The following is a 13,553-nucleotide window of genomic DNA, read 5'->3' on the forward strand; positions in this document are numbered from 1 at the left end:
TTCTTTGATTGTGTTCATAGTCTATCATAGACTGATCTATCATTTTGATCTATCATAGTCAGTTTTCTCACATGCACTGAACATAAAAAGAAACTGAGATTCCGTTTTGCACTAACCCATGCGCAGGGTTGCCAGATTGGGCGGGTGCCCGCCCAATTGGGCTACTTAGGATGAGCGTCGGCGGGCACAAATGGGAAAAATTGGCCATTTGGCGGTTTTTAAGCCGTTTTGGGCCCATAGAAGTCAATGTAATTCGTTGAATTTGGGCGGAATTTAGCGCATTTTGGCGGTTTTTGAGAACCTTTTGGGCGGGATTTGGTCAGACACATCTGGCAACACTGCCCATGCGTAGACAGAGACAGGACAGGCATTCAAATGTAAGTCAATATAACTTAGAGCAGTAACAGGAGACCATTGTAACACATGAAACAGTAATAAATAACATTAATCCAAGCCCCTACAGTAGCTGTGTAATAAGTTAAGTCAGAGCTACCAAATCACAGAAAGATCCAGCACCATCAGCAGCAACAAAGCTGCAAATACCTGTACGTGGTATTGTGTGCACTGTGCAGCACAGAACATTGGCGTATACAGTACAGTGTAAAGCAGTATGTTGTGCAGTACACTACTTTTTCAGGTAAGCTAAAGAATCATTTGTAGCAGTCAAAGCAGCAGATAGCTTACTCCATGGCCCAAAGCCGTCCCTTCACATGCCAGCTGATTTTTCACTTCCCAAAAACCGTAAGATTCTTGGAGCTAGCCAATTAGTGTGAAGTTTGGGTTGAACTGACTTATTACTGATTAGTCAGAGGTTTCAACAAAGCGCTTACACACTTTTGATTGTCACCTGTTAACCTGCAGAGGCAAAACAAAAAAATGTTCATTTTGCATTTATGACTCTATTTAGGGTTCTAATTAAAGGTCAGGGTTAAAAGACCACAGGTTGAAAAGTGGCAGGCATGTACAATACAGTGTACTGTGTGTGTTGTGCTAAAACATGCGTCAACATACCAAAATAAAGCCTCAATATGCTTGGCATACAGTTTGCACTTGGTTTACAGATTGATTGTTGACTATAGCTTTATTCATTAGAGGAGTGATAGGAACATACATCTTAAATGAGTTGAACTAGTCGTGACTCATAGACAGTATAAAATACCCCTCTAAAGCGAATTAAGATTGTGCACAGTTTTAATGTATCCATTCATTATTAATGAACACTCTTTATGCATTATAATATCTTAACAGTTCATACTGGTAACAAATTACACCTTACATTTTTCATTATTTGTATCCTTTGTTAAGTGGCCTTAGAGTTTGTGGCAAGGATTTATGAAAGTTGGTGAGAAAACTCTGAAAATAATTCAGCAGAACTCATCTTATTTCCCAAGAGCCATATGCGTTAGATTGAAAGAGATATAGATAGAGAGAGAATCAGTGAAAGAAGAGAAATAGAGAAACCCCTTTGTGCATCCTTGCAAGGTCAACCCAAGCCAGTTGTCCACAGCAGTTTAAAGACCCTGTTGGATCCCAAAAGACACCACATGGGCATTTTTGACCTGCTGACCTAAAGGCTTGCACACAGAGAGACGCAATAGAAAGGTAGGAAAAAGAAGAAAAAAAAACAGAAAAAGAAATGAAGAGAGGAGAATTGCAAGAGGAACGCTGAGTAAATGGCAAGTATAGGTGAACACGAAATCCAGCTCAATGGAGCTCTGATATCGCACCAGACGGCAGGGACAGCTGGCGACAGTAGCAGACAGCCAGGGACAGCAAGTCAGAGGAGGGAAGGGGATGCATGACATGGCAGGTCGTTTGCAGATGTGACGCGCAAAAGGCATCGACCAGGCAAAAAGGCAGCCTGGCAAAGCTGCAGTCTGCGACACCAAGGAGAACAGATTACAGAGATTTCTTCTGGAACTTTCCAGGGGGAGACGCCTGGGAGTTGTTCCCTTTCAGAGACAGCTGTAGAGCCCTCTGCGGAAACCAAACAGATATGCAGGCACAGCAGGGCTTGGGGATGTGGGGGAGATAAACAGACAGAGATAAACAGATAGCGAGGAGGGGAGTACAAAAAAACCAGGGGAAGATGGGAGAGTAACAAAATGAGAAAGACAAAAATGGACAGAAGGAAAGAAGGGGGAAAGCAAAGGGAGAGAGGGAGAGCATGAAGACGAAAAAATAGGTAGAACAACTTTACAAGTTGTGGGTTGACATTTTTCATCTTTCAACCGTGTAATAATGGCACTAGCAAAAGTTCAGCATCTGGCGCTGAGAGGAATTTTGCGAAAGACACATACCCTGTGGGAAGAGCAGGGATGAGAAAAGTCAGGGAAGAAAAAAAACCTCCAGTGTGCTCAACATTCAGTCTCTTCCCTTGCCAACCCTGCCTGCCAACGTATCTCTGCAGCCTGCATCTCTGTATCTTCACACAGCACTGCCTTTGGAAGTCAAGCCAGCCAAAGGAGCCCTGTTAAGTTTACTTTCATAGAGCATGAAGGAGAAAGACATACCTTTCTGCAGATATGCGATATGAAACCTATCAAAGTGCCCTCCCTTGTATGGACTATGCTGTGGGTCTGGGGGATTGATATCTGATGAGTGTCAGAAAAGAATCGTAATTGACAGAGGACAAAAAAATGACACTGCAAAAAAGACAAAAGAAAAAGCGGTGCAGAAAGGATGTTGAGCCAAGATTTAGTTTTTTTTGGTGCTCATTTTCAGAAAAAAATGCAAACTGGAAAGTAAAGTGACCGAACAGAAATGGGAACAAAGAAAGGCATTAATAGTCAATTTCTTTAAAAGAACATTTTAAAAAATACAGTTGGACTACATGAATAAAAGACGAAGCCCAGCAGGTCTGAATGGAACAGATTTCAGATTTGCATGTCTAAAGTGTGAAACCCCTGAACTGACATTTCCTGCTTCCTCTTGTTTCGGTACAATTTCTCTGATACAGCTGGACTGCACAGCTGTGCCCCCGTGTGCTTGTGTTTTGGTTGCAAAAGACCATTGACATTCTCGGTAAGCCTATCCCCATTAGTTTCTCCTGCTCAATAAGCTGCATCGCAAGCTATCTATCTTTGTGGCAAAGCTCCTGGTTTTGCAGTCAGGCAAAATCCATAATTTCCCCAAAGGCCTACACCAAAACCAACAACTTGCCTCAAAATATGTATTTTTCACTTCCATAAACTGGTCAGATGAGGACAATGTTCCTGCTTGGTCAAATCAACAGAAATGCTTTTGGTCCAACTAGAGGGGACATGGGAATAAATGTCCTACGCATTGCCTGCTGTCCACTTGCCTTCCTCCAATCACAGACATAATGTGTGTCCTCAAAATGAGCAGTTTGAAGCCATTTGAAGTCTTTTTTTCAAATATCACTTCCCAATTCATTACGGACCTGGAACAGCCATATATTTGGAAGCGACAGGCTCCGACAGACCAATGCGTGTCTGTTCCCACAGTGCTGCTGAGAAATTGCTTCTGTACGGCAGAAAGGCGTTGGATAGTTACTTGTGTTGTGTATAGCCAATTTTGAACCACATAGAGAGATCTCTTTCTCATCCCAGCAGGAAGGAATTGAAATGCCTCCAGTGTTTTTTTCCACCTTTCATCAGTGCATCAAACAACAAGGTGACAATGTGAAATGTATTGAGCCTCCCTGAGTGACAGGAAGAAAAATTGAGGTCTGAAAATTTGAGGATGTTGTGGACTTTCTTTTTTTTGTTATCCATGCACCGCTGTGCAAATGAATGCCATTTTCTGAGACAATGTGAGTGAGGATGGCAAGGGGCAGAGAGAAAGACAGGAAGGGAGGAATGGAGAACAAATATAAAAAGGAAGATAGAGGTACAGTAAGCAAAGAAAAGGTAAGGAAAGGAGAAGGGAGGGATGGACAGAGGGGGCTAGTGCAAGGGAAGAGTGAGAGAAAGAGAAAGAAAAAGACAGTAGTGGAGGAATCTAAAGAGAACGACAGAAAGCTGGGAGAGGAAACAAAAGGGAAAAGGAGGAGAAACTGAGTGTAAACTGTGATGAAACTACCACCCATTTTGCACCCAGATAGCTACTTCCCTGATGTACCTGGGTACTACATTTCCCCTGCATTAGGTACCGGAGCCTTGCTGTGAATATTCATTCTGCTTGGGGGCACCATTTTCTTTTCACATCTCCTTCAGATCCACTTATGTCTTCTGCAGGTTTTACCGTATCATGAGCACCCCTAAGCCCCTACCTACCAACCGTCACCACCACCACCCCATTCCTTCTCCTCCACAGCCCTCCTCCTCCGCCGTCCGCTCCCTGCATCTTTTCATCAGGTGTGACTCCATCCCTCTGAGGCGGAGGTGTGAATTGTGAAAAGGTCATAGAGCACTGTGAAGGAGGGATGATAATGAGACCAGTTAAAGGTTAGCCCCATTAGATCAACAGTGTTTGGCCATGCCTGCTGTACCCCTACTGAGATATGTTGCCGCCGAGGACAAAGACATGCATACACACACATGTATTCACACCGCACGCACGCACGCACGCACGCACGCACGCACGCACGCACACACTTCCCTTTCCTTGTTGATCCCTTCACAAGTTGGTGCCTCCCTTATCAAAGCCTTAGCACACTTAAAAGGTTATCATACGGGAAAAAGACACACTGATATGTGAAGAAGGGATACCTGTTTTAGGGGGGAGGGGGGGGGGATAACCATTGGCCCCCCCCCCCCCCCCCAAAAAAAAAAAAAAAAAAAATTGAGCCCTGGATGCCATGTTCTATGCTTAAACTTGTAATAGTAATTGTATTTTTTTTCTTACTAGAATACTTGGAAGGCCCACCAAAAAAGAGCCAATTCAGAAGTGCGAGGGCAGTGTGGAGACTGTGACTTTAGCCTAACAGCTTAATTTCGTGTTCCTGTCATGACATGACATTACTGTCATTTGCATTCAATGGTAGCCTATGTAATGGCAATCACATCCAAAGGCAGTGCAGTCTCTGCTTCATATTCACAGCAGGCAGCATGAGAGAATGAATGTGTGTGTGTGTGTGTGTGTGTGTGTGTGTGTGTGTGTGTGTGTGTGTGTGTGTGTGTGTGTGTGTGTGTGTGTGTGTGTGTGTGTGTGTGTGTGTGTGTGTGTGTGTGTGTGTGTGTGTGTGTGTGTGTGTGTGTGTGTTCCACATATTCACAGCAGGCAGCATGAGACAATAGGACTGTGTGTGTGTGGATGTGCGTGCGTGCGTGCTAGTTACAGCTGTATGGTCTCTCAGAGGGAACGCTCTCTATTGTTTGCCTTGAGGCAGAGGAGATGCACCCTTCTTTAGTACTACTCAAAGCCATACAACTACAAAAAAGCCATTAAAAAATACAAGCTCTAATTAAACCAAACAAAGACATAAATCCATTTGTTGGGGTTTGATTTTGGTTATGATGACTGGAAACATTGTTGTAGAAAATCATGATAACTGAAGATCATTTCATACTTGGTATTCAGCTTTGCTCTGCCATTCCCTGTCAGTTTCCTCCCAACGAAAATAAAATAAAAGGAGAAGAAACGCATAGAAGGAGACAGTGGGTTTTTAAATGTGACGACAATGACTCTTTCCCTTGATGATAATGTACACTTCACTTCACCACACTGCTGTTCCAGACACATTTCATTATCAGTCCCATACATAATTACGGGAAGACTTTGCATTGGATTGGCGTGCTTCACAGGGTTCTTGCCACCTCATCTCGCTGTCTTGCATCAAATGTGCACTCAGAGATGTCAGAGACGTCACATCACTTCAGTGGGCACTTCAAGCCTCTGATAACATCCAGTGTAAGCCCCCAGGCCACTGGGGAGGTCTGATCAGTGAATGGCTCTTGGACGTGGTGAATTATGCTAAAGACCCCGACTGATTCAAAGTAGCACACAGAGATTAGTGAAGTGGGTTATGAGATAAGATTACTTGGAAGAACTTTGTCTTTACTTTTTACAAAGTAACTGCCAGAGTAAAAAAAATCTCCATTTATTGGAATATATTCCAGTTTAGATAAAGTGGCAATCAAAACCCAAATTATAGTTAAACTAAGATTAACATGTTAAATTATGTTAGGAGTGTCACTTCATCAAAGCGTCACTTAATTCTAAAACCCAAACCCATTTGTAAATATTCACTTCATTATTTACAACATCAGGACCTCGAATACATCATAAAATGAATCAATGAATAAGCTCCGTTCCATCCAACAATGAACAATGTAAAGAATGGCAACGCTAAAACAAATAGAAGCATTCCACAGATGAAAGGGAGCTTTGATGGGCAGTTAAGTGACCCTTCTACCTCAAAGCTAGTGATGCAGTGTTCAAATACCAGAGAGCCTATGTATGTCTCCACATCTACAGTACACGCGTAATGCATACGGACAGATCGGAGAGGCGACGAGCACTTACGGTAAGCTCTGTACCACAGCACATAGTACCATCAAAGACTTCAACCCACCCAGCACTGAGCTTCCACCCTCCTGGCTTACCACCCTTACCCTTCTATGGCGAGATCAAATGCCTCTTCACTCTCTAAGATGACGGAACAGAGACAGGTCCTCCTACAAAGCAGATCTCTTCAGGTTGAACTACCTCCCTGTCTCACCTCCTGTGATGCCTGAGTCACCCTTCACGAGGTATGATTTACGGTATGGGAAAGGCAGTGGGCCTGGATATAACGCCTGGCTAAGTGGGCTCAGCAGGTTCGCAGAATCCTCACCGTTTCAAGGTATTTGGGGGTCCTAGGCAAATTGAGACTTGGGGCCCCTTTCTGTCTTTAAGCCTAGGGTGGGGAACCTATATCTCGAGGGCTGTTAGCGGCCCTTGAGGCCGTTTAATTCGGCCCCCGATGGAATTATAATCTTAAGCAGCTTCACATGAAATGAAATATTTTGTAATGGAATCTTAGAAAATACATTTGCAATACAATTACGTTATATTCAGGTAACCTAGAGAAGGTGGGGTCTGTTTAAAAGGTGTCTGCCTTCAATATAGGGGGAAATTCTGGTTTCTGTTCATAGTACGGCCCTCAGAGGACTTTCATGGCACTCGGATGAATTTGAAGTTGCCCCTCGAATGAAAAAGATTCCCCACCCCTGCTTTAAAGGGACACTGTGCAGGAAATGGTCAAAAAAGGTACTGCAACTCTGCTGCTCATTGAAACTGGGCTGCCTATTGCCAAATTTGATCTTTACATGAAAGTTTACTAAGTAATAAACAAATATGTTCAAGTATGGTCCAAGTAGAGTCATTTTTGCAGCTAAAAATGGCTTTTTTTGGAAATTCAAAATGGCGGACCATGGAGAAGATCCCCCTTTTCATGTATGAAAAGTGCAATTTTTCCAGTCATAATGAATACTTAGAATTTAATGGTGGTGGTAAGTATTCATGAAAAAGGTAACATTAGTGAATGAGCAGCATGGATTCTGGAAATAAATAACTAAAAATCTCACACAGTGTCCCTTTAAGCGATTGGGGAGGGGCCCCTCTGAGGGATTTTGATAGCAGTATCATTGCACCACTTATCAGTCATTGAATGTAGGTAGGCTTTGCCTCACTCACGAAGTTGCAATTGCCTAGTTTGCTTCCCCCCTTGTGACAGGCCTGACCTCAAAGCCCACGCATTGTGTACCAGTGCTTTCATGCCGTTGCACCAGCGCCTTCCAGCAGCAGCTCGTAATGGCCTCCACAATTTCCACACATATATTTTCAGCATGAATGAGCTATCACACATACACACACACACACCTTCAGCCCTTCATCTTCATCACTCTCTGTGGCAATTCTAGCTTTCAGATCATGCTTATTTTCAGTGGCCCCAAGCCACCATCCCATACTATCTAGACTGTGATGAGCAGAGTTTGATAGCTTGGTGTGTGTGTGTGTGTGTGTGTGTGTGTGTGTGTGTGTGTGTGTGTGTGTGTGTGTGTGTGTGTGTGTGTGTGTGTGTGTGTGTGTGTGTGTGTCTGTCTGTGTCCTGACAAATCGTAGGAAACAATTTTTTGGCACTTGATTCTCTGCATGCCAATACTGGTGAAGCCTGTCTTCATAGGTAGGTCAAGTGAAAAATTCAACCCAGAATGACTGTCCATCACTGTGAAATATGGTGGAGATGAGATGATGGTGAGGGCATGCTTCTTGCATCAGGTGTTGTTGGGCTGGCAAGTGTAACGAGTGGTGAGTAGCCTATAGCTTAACATTTGCAAACCTTTCTTTTGGCTATTATTTTATTATAAAGAGTTGTCTGGCCCTAATTAAGACTTCAAAACTGGAGTTTCAATGAGGTGTGAAATGAGGGCAGGTTTTGCATGGGATAATGGTTATATTTAAGCAATTCAAGCCACATAGTTGATCTATAGCTCTCACCCAAACACAATACACACGCACACGTACACGCGCGCGTGCGCGCGCGCACACACACACACACACACACACACACACACACACACACACACACACAAAGACAACTATAATGCAACACATGTGCTTGCATTTCCTATCTTACCTCACTCCCAATCCGGGTCGAACGGCAACACTGTGACGGAGGTCATCTTGTACCTGTTCACCTCCCTCGGGGATCGAACGTGCGACCTCGTCAACTACAACGGTCCGGCAATGGGAGACACAGTACGATACCGCTGGGCCAAGCGACTAACGGCACGAGACTGTACGAGGCTATCGGAGGGAGGTTTTACCAACGTTCCTCGCCAACTCTGCTAGTTAGCCTCCGTTACATAAGCTACGTACATATGGTCTATGTAGCCTACTCCGCAAGTGCACAAACCACCAAAGGCCTGGACAATTGCCTTTCTGCTTCCAGTGGCGACATTTTGTAACCCACAGAGAAACTATCAACTTCAAAACGAGTCTGAAGGTGGTTGTGAAGCAGCAGGTTACGGAAATAGTCTCAGGTCATCTTCCCATAAACACACACACACACACACACATACACGCACACACACACAGACAGTGGTCGTGTGCACGAGAGAGAGAGAGAGAGAGAGAGAGAGAGAGAGAGAGAGAGAGAGAGAGAGAGAGAGAGAGAGAGAGAGAGAGCAATCAGGGGAAAAATATCTATTTTGGAGTCAGGTAGCAAAATGATTGGTTGAAAACTATTCAGTCAACAAACTGCAGGAATTAACAGAATGAGCACAACAGATCACACACACAACAGATGAGTCACAAAGCCGCCATGGGTCCCTATGGATTTTTCAAGAGCTTGTATTCTGCTCTGCTTTGGTGTACACTAAGTGCTTCACCCTACACTACACAAAGACTACTGTAAAATGCCTGACTCTTTCATCTCACAAAAGCAATATTTGGAAATGGCATGTCATGACTATCAGTTATTGACACTCATGTGGGCATATAATACTAGGACACATACATAGACACAAACACACACACGCACTAGGCATGGTACGGTTTGCGTTGCAAACCGAGACCGTACGGTTTGCATGTCACGGAACGGGGTAGTGGGCAACCGCACGGTGCCCACGGTTTCAAAAAAAAAATAAAAAATAGAGTGACCACCGGCGGACGACGCTATTAAAATCCTACTACTTTTACAAGCATAAAACACAAAGACTACGTAGGATATTGAGTGTGGAAAGACTGATTTCTATCAGCCAACTGAAAGACATAATGTAACAGCATGCGCCAGCTGACTCAATATGGTCCAGCTGCGTCTTGTCCAGCTAATACCGCTACGCCCATTCCTCCTTACTAGACCGCCCTCACAGTAACGCCCCTTTGGCTGTTCAAGTTTCCGAAGTCAGTTGCTGCCGAATAAAACGACTGGAAGGATTTCGCTGCAGCGATCACTCAACTGTCGGTAAGATTTCGATATTAAATGCATGAATATACATAACGGTTACTTTACGAGTTGACTTTCAGTCGGAGGGCGAACATTTAACCACCTCGGCCCACCAACTAGCGGTGTTTGCTAATGTTTTTTTTTTAGCTTCAAGGCAAGCTAACAGGCCGCCCTTCGTAAGTTTGTTTCAGATGTTGTGTGTGTATTTGTCATAATGTACAGCACTAAGTTATGGGCAGACAAAACAACTATTATTCCTGTGTAATTACCATTCTTGTGACTACTTCACTGCATATATTAAGCAGGAAACTGCCTTTGGTTCCCAAAATAGGAACATCTGTTGCCCTTCATACCCCACTACAGGCTTCACTGCCTGGGAAATCTGTGCTAGTTTACTATTTCCAACCTGGTAGCTAGCTAGCCAGCCTGGTCAGAATGGACAAAGGCAGCACATCTCAGAATCTTGTTACGACAATACGAGGCAAATGTGAATGGAGTACATCGTTATGTGTAAGATAAGACGTTAACATGACAAGGGTGAGATGAAAGATACTAAGGGCTAGCCAGACTAGAATAAAAGTTAACTAGGCCTACCACGAAAAGTTCATTCATAAACGTTTTGACGGTCTTTCGAATGGTTATCGGATGGTGTGCTAGCTTGCTTGCTTAAATATCATAAAGTTCGCCACAAAGTGATCACGAAATGATCTCCGTATTAATAACAGTTTCGTGGTTTGTTACTCGTTTGAATAAACGTATAGTTTTGACATCCCTTTCAAATGACACGCGGAAGTTTTGAATATTTGTTGTACCACGAGCCCTCACGAAATTATGCTGGGCCAAAAGGTGTTTATACAGTAGTTTCTTCCTGTGCTGCGTTGTGCACGTCTGTTTCATCATCTGAGCTATCAGTTGTGTTTCTTTGAAGCAAAGATGTATAGAATAGCACTGAAAGTCGGAGGTGTCATATTTGTTCAACCTAGTGTTAAACGTAATTTCAATTCTTGACCAGTGCATGTAAAGAAATTGAAAATAAAACCGACTTGACTTGTCATTGGGTCTGATTTTAAATGTGCCATATAGTTCAATGTGGGAGCAGGTTCACACACTAAATAAGACACTAAGGTCAAGCACAAGCAGATTAAAAAAAAATAAAAAAATTCTCAGAGCAGATTAGAGCAGACGTTTCAGGTTGCTGCCATCAGAGAGTATTGACTTGACCTTAGTGTCTTTAGTGTGCTCCCACATTGAGCTCTACTTTTTGGGTCCATGCACCTACTTATTTCTAAACATCTAGAGCGCAACAATACCCCTGCCTCCTGATATGCCATATAACCTGTATCTCTCCAAGTGTGTGTGTGTGTGTGTGAGAGAGAGAGAATGTGTGCACGCAGATATAAGAAGTTGGGGTTGATGATCCACATGATGGTGATGGACCAGGACAGCTCTGGACCTCCTGACTGGCAGCTCCATCCTCAACCTCTCTTCCTGCCCTTCACACGTGTGCAGGTAAGGCCAATTTTTTAAAAACTCACTACATTGTCTGAGGCAAAAGTAGGAGAAAAGGAATGTGCGAGTGAGTGAGAACCCGGTCATTATACATGTGACCCTTAAAGGGCGTGTGTGTGTCCTAGAACCAAGACAGTGGCAGTGTGTGTCTGTCTGCCTTTGGTTAAGGGTATCTTTAAGATACTACCTTGTTGTGGTAACATAATTTTGCTATTTCTGACAGGCAGCCAGTTTTCTGAAAGATGGTTGATGTCAGTACCAACATGTTGTGATGGAGGCTTCCACCTGAGCTGAACACAGAAACTTGCACACAGTGGTGAGTAAATCACTGAATCTGCTTTGTTCTGCACTAGACCAATAAGTATAGTACAGTAATAGTGACACCTGTACAGGTCAGACGCTCTGTAACTCTTCAGCCTGGAGTTCTGCATTAAAATGATGGGTGTGATTTTTATGTAGTGTATTCTATGTATACCCTCTCGTGTGTGTGTGTGTGTGTGTGTGTGTGTCTGTGTGCAGTTGGAAGCAGTCGTTCCTGCTCAGCATCGATATGCCAGTAATGGGTTTGATGAGCCACAGCATGGTGATGGGCAATCAGCATCAGGACCAGGGCAGCTCACAAGGAGAACCTCCTGCCCTGCCTCTTCATCCTCAACCTCCCATCTTCCTGCTCTTCACACATGTGCAGGTGAGGCCAACCTCTAAAAGGCACACTTGACTTGAGGCAAAGGGGGAGAATAGGCGTGCGTGCCTGCGTGCCTGCCTGCCTGCCTGCCTGCCTGCGTGCGTGCCTGCGTGCGTGCCTGCCTGCGTGCGTGCGTGCGTGCGTGCGTGCGTGCGTGCCTGCGTGCGTGCGTGCCTGCGTGCTACACTTTAAAGGGGGATTCATACTTGTCGTGAGTGGCGCTAGTCTCCTTCATACTTCACTCACGACGATGGCGCGCGCCGTCACGTGACCTAAAATTTCGACACGCCCCCCGTCGTAAGCTCAAAATTCGGCGCGTGTCGCAACGTCGTGCACAGGAGGATTTTTCTAACTTGTCGTGCGCCACCAGCGACCATGCAGGTAGGCAGACAAAGCAGGAGTTGCGAAGAGAGGCTACAACTGCTGTAGGCTACTACAGAATGGATCCTGCATCATTTTGAGGATAATACAATGTCATAGAGAGTTATTTTATCTTCTCTCTTAAATGTTGTTCAGTGAAACAATTGTTTACTTTGTTCAGAAGCACGTTGTGTTCGGCGATCTATTTATAAATTCTGCCGCCAGAACAATGCTCTCACATGGTCTTGGAATTATCTGGCAATGTCGGCTACAACAAAAAAAAAATATGTTTCAATGTGGTAAGTCACAAGTCAGACGTTCAGTAGCCCTACAGCAGCCGTGTTTGGCTTTCTATTTTATACATCAGTAGAACTCACGCTGCGAGTTGCGAAAAATACTGCCGTTTCTCTCATGAACAGCAGAGGGCACTTCCGACAATGCGAGCAAGGCGCTTTTGAAGTATGAATAGTCTGTCGCAAGTGATGACGTCATTAATGGTTCTCGCGCCACTCGCGACAAAGTGCGCACGTGAAGTATGCAGAGCCCTTAAGACAGTAGCAGTGTGTGGGGGGGCGTGTGCACAAGCATATGCACATGGTCATGTCATGGTCATGTCTTTCTGTAGGTAGATAGGGGGTGCTTGTTTTTGTCTTTATTTTCATTCATAACATTAGCATGCCTTTTTTTGACAGGCACGGAGCCAGTTTTCAGAGGGAGGGCTGATGACACCAGCAACTTTGGTGAACCTGATCAACCCAGCACCAACCACTGTGCCCCTCCTCCTCTGCCAACTGCACCACATGGCTCCACCATCTCAAAAAGGCACAGACACTACTTCACTTCCTGCGAAGGATGAGAGAAGAGCCGACCGCCCCACATCGGCACTCACCACCTTCTACAGGGGTGTCATTGAGAGCATCCTGACCAGCAGCCTCTCTGTCTGGCAGCCGTCAAGCTGAAGACTAGAAGGCAGTACAGAGAGTGTGGTGAGAACGGCAGAAAAGCTCATAAGATCACCCCTACCAGCCATTCAGGATCTGTACACTTCACACTGTTCCAAGAGGGCAATGAACATCATAAAGACACAACTCATCCAACATACAGACTGTTCTCCCTACTACACAAGCACACTGGGAAACGGCTTCTTTCCACAAGCCATCAGAC

At 44.5% G+C, this 13,553-nt stretch overlaps 1 protein-coding gene and 1 long non-coding RNA gene across 2 annotated transcripts in view; one reads left to right on the forward strand and one right to left on the reverse strand.

The window, feature by feature from the left end:
* asic2 (acid-sensing (proton-gated) ion channel 2) overlaps window positions 1-13,553 on the reverse strand; it is a 536,993-nt gene that overhangs the window by 193,066 nt on the left and 330,374 nt on the right. The gene's annotated exons all lie outside the window — the stretch shown is intronic.
* On the forward strand, window positions 9,820-11,999 carry LOC134460922 (uncharacterized). Its single transcript, XR_010037188.1, has 3 exons — window positions 9,820-11,344; window positions 11,568-11,660; window positions 11,864-11,999. It is a non-coding gene; the product is annotated as an uncharacterized LOC134460922 (long non-coding RNA).

Source organism: Engraulis encrasicolus, chromosome 2, assembly GCF_034702125.1.
Source record: "Engraulis encrasicolus isolate BLACKSEA-1 chromosome 2, IST_EnEncr_1.0, whole genome shotgun sequence".
NCBI classification, from domain to species: domain Eukaryota; kingdom Metazoa; phylum Chordata; class Actinopteri; order Clupeiformes; family Engraulidae; genus Engraulis; species Engraulis encrasicolus.